This window comes from Lissotriton helveticus, chromosome 2_1 (assembly GCF_964261635.1).
Source record: "Lissotriton helveticus chromosome 2_1, aLisHel1.1, whole genome shotgun sequence".
NCBI lineage: Eukaryota > Metazoa > Chordata > Amphibia > Caudata > Salamandridae > Lissotriton > Lissotriton helveticus.
The window spans coordinates 60,035,103-60,042,615 of record NC_136059.1 but is presented as its reverse complement, the minus strand read 5'-3'; positions in this window follow the sequence as shown (position 1 = coordinate 60,042,615).

The window sequence follows — 7,513 nt, the reverse complement described above, 5'->3', positions numbered from 1 at the left end:
GTATGGTGTAATTCTTGATCTAAGGAATCCTGGTCCTGTGGCTCTTGTGGCCCTATAAGTAATCATCAGGATTTTGAAGAGAATCCTCTTATGAATAGGTAGCCATTGAAGAGTTCTCAGTGCTGCTGCTGAAGGGGAGCCTTTTGGCAATTTCAAGACCAATCTTGCTGCAGCAGTCTGGACAGTCTGCAGTCGTTTCAGGACCGTCTTTTTCGTTCCTGCGTACAGACTATTGCAATAGTCCAAATGAGATAGAATTATGCACTGTATTGGGAGGAGGAGCTGAATTAGAAGGCCACCACTGAATTGGGGAAAATTCATTAGATTTTCCAAACAGCATTATTTCTGTATGTATGCTGTACAGTGCTCCACACATAAAAGTCAGAAAAGAAAGGAGAAATGAAAGCATTTCTCCTTCATAGCGACTATTTGAAAGGGGCTGATGCTAACCCATCTACCTTTTCAAGTAAATAGGGCTTACAATCAGAAACCTTGCGTGGTTGCATGACAATTTTCTTGCACCACCCCTGGTACGCCCCGTCATGCTGAGCAATGCAGAGCAGCGCTGCTGAGTTCTAATTTGAGGTGATTCTCCAGCTCTAAACAACCTTAAAATTGGAAAGTAAATAGGTGCAAAAAGATTTGCCATCGTTTTACGTAACGTTTGTGATGGAAACATGGAGCTAAAATAGACCACTGACTGTCTTAAATTCAAAACCAGACAAAATAGAAGTTGTAATCTTCGGGGAGAACACCTCACTGTGGGACTCCATCTGGTGGCCAGCTGAACCAGGACCAATGCCCAAATTGGAAACCCACACCCAGAGCCTTAGAAAATAATCAACAGCAAACTTGACACGACAACCCAAGACAACACCATCACAGCCTCCTGCTTCCCCACCATGAAGATGCTGAGGAAACTATTCAAATGGCTATTGAGTGGCACCCGCAAAATGGTCACAAACAACCTACTCACAAGCAGGCTGGAATATAGGCACTCGCTCTGTGACGAATCTGCAAATAACTAACTAGACAACTGAAAACAATTCAGATCTTGGCCGCTATTATTAACCTCATCCTCCCACGCAGCACATACACCGGCCTGCACCTACATAAGCCCCACTGGCTCCCTAAGCACAAGCGGGCACAATTCAAACTCCTCACACCTTCAAAGCACTGCACAACACTTGCCCAACCTACCTCAATAGTTGCATCTCCTTTCATAAGCTATCCAGATGCCTCTGCTCATCAGGACTCCAACTTGTACACATTCCACGCATAAGGAAAACAAGATCCGGCAGTCGAGCTTTGTCCTACATCGCTCCTAATGTGTGGAACAACTTTCCACTACACATTAGAGCCTTCTTCTTACTTCTCGAGTTGCACAAAATGCTAAAGACGTGACATTTCTAATAAAGGTAAGGCTAGATCTTGCATACCACGCCAGGATAACCTCCCAGGTGAGAGCACTCTCTTCAAATACACTTAACATAACTTGTCTAATACTTTGCACAACAGTTCAATACAGGTGCTGTGATCTGTAGAAGTTTTCCTAATGGACCACGGACTTAGTTATCTTTTACTAGTCTAGGTTTCTGTAATGCTGCCGTTTGTCAATATGTGCATTATTGATTTATAGATATCCTAATTCATCGATGTAGTGATTTTTTTGTTATTGGTAGTTGCAAGACACTTCTCACTATGTAATGCAACCTTAGGCTGCTAAAGACGACTTGAAAAAATAAAAGCCATGCTATTAGGTCCATGTAGTTTGTTGGGTAGCAATCATATACTAGTTGAATGTCTGATGCCTAAGGATTACTTCACAGATGGGGGTGTGGGATAGTGGAGTTATTGTGAATTTTCTAAAAGTAAAAGCCCTGGCTTTAGTCCAATACACCATAATCAGGCTTAGGCATTTGACAACGAATTAGAATTGAGAGTTGATGGTAAGCTTTCACAGGGGCAGCCCCCAGAATATGGAACTCGCTCCCCCCAACCATCAGAAAAATTACAAACTCGACAACCTTCAAAAGGGAAACTAAGATCTTCCTAATGAGTAAATTCTTGAAACAATAAAGACAAGAACGCAACATCACCAAGAAAACTGGAGGCGATTGATTCCCAGGAACCAGGAGGAAGAATACACAAATAAAGGACAAGGCTGAACATTTTACAGGAATACAGAATATCCCATACAAATCGTGTATGTATGCCAGAATATTTTCTTTAGACTGATACCGATCCTACCACTACGCGGAGGGGATTATCGATTATATAACTAGACATTTAGATACCTCGCTCTGGTCATACAGTAGACAATTAGCTACCTCACCTAATATATTTAAGTTGATATGGTTGGTTTTATATCTAAGCCCTCGACACTTATCTACCTCAACCTACCCTATAACTGAAGGAAATCTGACAATATAGCTAGACAATTATCTATCTTTAACAATTATCTACCTCACTCAATATAATAGTGGTACTGATATGGTATTTGACTTAAGCAACTTGACACTTATCTACCTCACTCATTCTATTATATGTTGATCGTACTGTAATTGAATTATATATCTACAGAATGTATACTTGTCTGTGAAGCGCTCTGATACCCAAGGGTCTCGTTCGCGCTATATAAAACTCTCTAAATAAATAAATAAATAAGTGTAGAAGGAGGGTCTTCAGATTTGTTTCCTAACTTTATATAGTTCTTAACAGATCTTAAAACAAGGGGTGTGGAACTCCACAGCACTCACCCTTGAAAGTCCAAAAAGATCTTTGAATTTATACAGATGAAATTCTGGTTGATTAATTGACACTGAAGTCGAGCGATAAATACCCTTTTGAGATATAATGGTGCATGCCCCTAGAAAGAATTGTCACTTGAGTTTTTTATTTTGAGTTGTGATCTATTCCAGGATAGTATGTCAGCATACCTCAACCCATATAAGATAGGTATAGTGTAGCAGAGAAGATATTCAGTGCAGCATACTTATCATCTGCATTTAGGGCACAAAATTCACAATGTACCTACTAAGATTGCACTAGTCCAAGCATCTCTGAAGTCACTTAGGCAAACTGCCACTGTTAGAAATGGAATTTCTGGTTGGCTAAGGCTTGCGCCAAAGCCAGGCAGAAACCACCACTCTAGTCAGGGCAAGGGAGTTACACGCCAAAGATATCCCCTACTCACCCTCTAGGTAACGTGACGCGAGCAGTAAGGCTAATCCGGGAGGCGATGTAGGTAAAGTATTTGCGCACGCACCCAGCAACAACACCCAAGGCCCACCACAAAGGAAACTCCACACAAGGTTATATATATAAATAGCCTTTGTATTATACCAAACACATTAGATAATGAACACACACTTTGCAATGTGCCAGAGGCACGGGCAGAATTTACAGGGGATTATGTACACAGGACAGGGCCACATGGACCACTGTCAGGAATAAGCACTTTTAGAACTAGCACTTGGTAGAATTAACACTTTGTAGGAACAACACTTAGAACATAGAACATATCATAACTGTAGCACCAAATAGCAAAAAGTAGCACACAACCAGTAACCACTGATAAGAGGTAAGTACCACCTACGCAAACCTAACCACATTCGGAAAATATCACGCAGGGAACCATGAACTCACTAGAATAACCTATACTAGGTAAAACAACCTCCTAAGCAGGAAAACACATTCAGAGGTATAGGCACAAAGACATTATACATGATGCAGAAATTACATTAGGCAGGTCATTACATTTGCGCAAAAGGATCACATAGGGACAAACACATGTACCCCACGCAAGGGCACAACAAAGAACTGTCCCCAGCCAACTGGCCTCTCTGGGGCTAAAACGCCCGGTGTCCAGCAATATAAGTTAAGAATGCCCCCACATTGGAGTCCTCCCGCTGGGGACTCGGAGCCACGGGGCTCTGTAAACAAATGTCCCCTGGTGTCGGAGTGCCCCCTCTGGGGACTCAGAATGAACAAATGTCCCCAATCGTCGTTGGAGCGGCCCTCAGTCAACCGGGGCCGCTCTAGGTAACCAGGAAACTGCCCCCGCACTCACCAGCTCTTGCAAGGTTCCTCGGGCTTTGCTTCAAGGGCGGAGGCGGGGCTCTCTCTCTCCGGAGAAAACCTCGCTGGGGGAGCCAGCGTCGCTGCCCTTCTGCCCCCCGTTTCTGTGGGCAGCATGGAGACTCCTTCTCCAGTTGCGGGTTCCTGCCTTCAGTCCTCCTCGGCCTCCGTAGCAGCCCTCAGATCTGGGGGAAGCCCTCGTCGCCGGACCAATGGCTGCGGGGCTTGGTGATGACGCAACAGGACTTCCGGTTTCGGCGCGAGGCCGAGGCGCACAGCGGTGATTCTTTCTCCTCAACACGGGGGATCCCCACGCCGGGGAATCCCTCGAGGAAGGGCTTTGCCGCTCTGGGCTGCAGGAGCCAACAGCGGCGTTCCTGGGCAGGCAGAACACTGCGTTTCAAGAAAGTAAAAGTACAGCGCTCCCAGGCACTAGGGCAAAGGCCAGTAAAAGATCCTTTAGCAAGGCGGGGGGGGGCAAGGCTTGACCCAGGGCCCAGCTCACAGGGCCCTCCAGGCGGGGAGGCAGTCCCAGTGGCGGTCCTCCTGGTGCCCAAGATAGGATCAGGCAAGAGAACATTTTTCAAGGGGTCACAGCTCCTTTTTATACATACAATTCCTTTGTCCTTAGGTGCATGGTGGGGGGAACACCAGTTGCAGCTGGTTTTGGAGCACTCTGATGTGCTCAGCCCCTCTTTTCATTCACAGGGCAGGTTAGGGTCATCAGTCGCACCACAGGGGGCAGAGCCAGCATTGTGTGGGGAAAGCACAGCCCTATTCAGGTCCCAGGTGTACTCTCCTGTTCAAAGTCAGCGGGGGAGTAGGTCTTTGTTTGTGTGCATACGAATCACAAAACAGAAATATATTGCTTTGTCAACCTGATGATCAGTGATGTATAATTGATTATTTTGTCGAAGCAAAACGCTTTTTGAATTCCAGCTCAGTCTCCCCGGGAGGGTCATTGGTACAGTCCTCACTGCCGTGACTCTATCAGATGACTATTTCCATTACAGTCCTCTTTAAATGTACAAGCAGGGACGAGGTGGGGCTGAAAGAACAAGTATTGGCATAGCCAATAGGTCTCGCCTCTGGGACCTTATAAGTGCTTAGCCAGAGATATTGACTTTGCCTATGTCTTTAACCTGTGCTGTACAGAAGTCAGCAGCATGCTGAAAAGTTATAATAAAGAAGTGTCAGAAGAAAACTCCGCCCAGGCTTAATTGTGGGTTAGGCACAGGGCCCGGCTGGCCAAAGGGTGTGCACATTGGGAAGGGAACACTTTCAGTAGTTGCCTGTACTAAACTCTAAAAAACAAAATCTGTGATTTACTGAGCTACATTTTAAAGTGAAGTAAAGTTATGGTTGGTTATAACACCTTAACATAGGTTTTAAAAAAACTCAGAAATTCACTTAAAACCCTGACAAAATGGTCTGACAGTTACAACAAAATACCTGTAAACCAGTCAGGGTTCCGCCGTGGCATAGGTACTATGGCAAACGCCGTAGCGATAAGCCTGATTGCAGAAAAAAGCCTTCAAAATCATCAAGTACTACACTTATGCTTCGTGGTAAATAAAATATTACCCTGGCAAAATTTCTAGGCATTAACAATTAGCATGTATCAAATGAGAGGCAGAGAGTCCGTGGTGTCCAAGTTAAAAGGGCTTTATTCCAATAACTCGAGTTAAGGGAGAATCTGTTCCATTGCCACTGAGGCTCAGGAAGGGTCTTCTAACAATTAATCTCTGAAAATCATATATATACATTTCTCCTTGTACATAGGGAGGAACACTCGAGGCAGAGCAAGAAAGAAAGAGATAAGAGCATGTGGGCGTGCATGAGGGTGTACATTTGATGAGTCATAGGTGTGTGATAGGTGGGTCATAGGTGGGTGGCTACATAGAGGAGGAGTTACATGGCAGGCTGGAACTTTGCCCTACTTGTGCACGCAACTGGATCATGACGTGCAATTGACGTGTAACTGGGGGGAGCTGACTTTAAGTCTAGTAGAGAGATCTTTAGTGTCAAGGCGACCAGCACGTCTGGTACTAACTGATATCTTAAGTCAGGGGATGTATTATCTGAAGCAAAGGTTGCTCATCACTAAAAGACAGAAAGGGCATATATTTCTTTGTGCATTGCATGGGGGCTGTGAGCTTTCTTCAGATGCAAGTACTGTAATTACATTTAAACGGAGACAGGAAGGCTAGGTCTCTATCTCTACGGACGGGTTCTGTTTATTCTTGTTAACCGGGCAGGAATGTGACTCTGTACAACAAGCAGATAACTATTTTGCAAAACTGTCTTGGCAACCCTTGCTGGGACCTTTTCGGCTGAGCTAGAAGTATGCGAGGTCAGGGATACGTAACTGTAGCTTTCAGAGTGTCTGAGCCATGAAAAACCCTTAATTCAGAAAGTGGCTCAGGCTGAACCACAAAAAGGGTTCATCTCGATATTAAACGTGCACAATGCAAAAACATGGGCCTTACTGCTAACTTAACTTTGTTACATGGGAGACTTAATTACTGGCATCTTAAAGCAGGGCGTGATTGCAGAGGCCTTGTGATTCAGGCCACTAAGAGAAATATGCATGGGTGACATGCACATACATGTAACATAGGGTATACGTAGGGGGCATCTTGGTCAGGCAAAATTTCATTTTCCTCATTCCCTCCTTGTCCCCTACATTACCCCTCAGGATACATCTATATTCATGAGACCGTATATTTGATCATACAGCATCATTTGTTCGTCTTTAATCCTTTGTATACGTGGATGTGGAACACATGCAGTTGTACACAGGCCGCAAATGGCCGGGCCACACTGCAGACAGAGACAGCAACCAAATATTATAAGTAGTATAAGTCCTAGGAACGACACCACTTTCCATCCCCAAGCAGATATCACACCCCAGAGCCAACTGGACCAAGTCCATGTGCCTGGGTCTTGATGTATATCATGAGCAATCTTGTGGAGTCTTGTTATTGCTGCGTACACAGATGGCGCGTTATTTGGGATGAAAATGCAGCAAGTGGATCGGATCACTCTACAAGCTCCGCCCCTATCCGCCAAGATGACGTCTAGAACATTGCGATTTTGAAGAACGACAAGTCTAATAGCAGACTGTTCCTGGGCCAAGTTCGCCAGGGCAGATGCAGTCACATTCACTACTGCTTCAAGAGTCCTTGTTAACTTGCGTATCAGTTTACTGTTTTGGACGGGACCTATGAAAAAGAAGAAACCTTTGTTGAAATCTGTATATTGCTCCCAAGCTGTTTCAGTCTGATCAATCCCTGCGGAATCTGTCTCTCTTTTTTGTCTAACATACTCTAGTCGTGAATCTCTATGATAATTGGATGGGGCTAGAAAAACGGGTGGAAGCAGGAACGCTATATAACATGTCCCACCCCAGTCTAAGGGCAGATGTACATAG